Genomic DNA, 1091 nt, shown 5'->3' on the forward strand with positions numbered 1-1091 from the left:
GGTAAAATTAAACATAGGTATTTAGTGTGTACAGATTATATTAATGTGTGTGGTATTTTCAATGAGTCCCATGAGCAACAAAGAATTAACTGTTTATAAGTATGAGGAACTATATGTAAGAGGGGCTAATGTTGAGAAACATGAAATGATAAGATAGATTTTTAAAATAGGAATTATTAAATTTCACACACCCCCCCCCCCCCCACACACACACACACAAATCTATACTCTAGCACTCACATTTGGAAATGAGAATAAAATTAGGTGGAAGACTTCAGAAAGGTGATTAGTTTGAGTCAACTGCTCTCCTCTTTTACCTACTTCCTCAACCCGAATCAAAACACTCTAGCACTGACATAGAAAACAATGAACTCAGGAATTACAAAAAAATCCCACTCCCAGCTTTATTAAGACCAATTGCAAATGACTTATCTCAGAGGAATGAAGAGCACCTCCATCCCTGCAGTTTCAGTGGCAGGTTGCATTTCATAAGCACAGACACAAAATTATGAAAATGAGCATGTGCTGAGGTTTAATAGCTAATTTTTCGAGTTGATTATCTTGGCCGGTTCATTGGGATGCTCTTGCTTCTTAACTAATTTAATTTGTTTCATCCTTTTTATTGTCTCATTTAAATAGCAATTAAGGGAGATAGCACTCTGTTTTGCCTCCTATTTGCCCCTTTTCTAAATCATGATTCCACCCTGTGCCAGATAGTTACGGGGTATGAAGAGATGGCACTGGAAAAAGGCAGAGTGGGTGAACACACTTGACTCAAACTGAGTAATCCAGGGAGAAGTTGCCAATGATCAAAATGTGTGTGTGTGTGTGTGTGTGTGTGTGTGTGTGTGTGTGTGTGTGTGTGTCTAGAAACAACTCATTTAATCATATATTCAGAAATGTTAAATATTTCTACTTGGAAATTCAGATTCACGTATATGGTGCTAACCAGCATGCTGCAGCTATTTAAAAGCCAGCTTTCAACTGAGGTGAAATATCAGAACCTTTCTATTTTGTATTCCCTGGTTGAAATCTAAATATTTGTATATGTGACAGCCATTAAATGTCACAATATTTTATTCTATTATCCT

The sequence above is a fragment of the Pipistrellus hanaki genome (assembly GCF_964339955.1).
Source record: "Pipistrellus hanaki genome assembly, chromosome: 1".
NCBI lineage: Eukaryota > Metazoa > Chordata > Mammalia > Chiroptera > Vespertilionidae > Pipistrellus > Pipistrellus hanaki.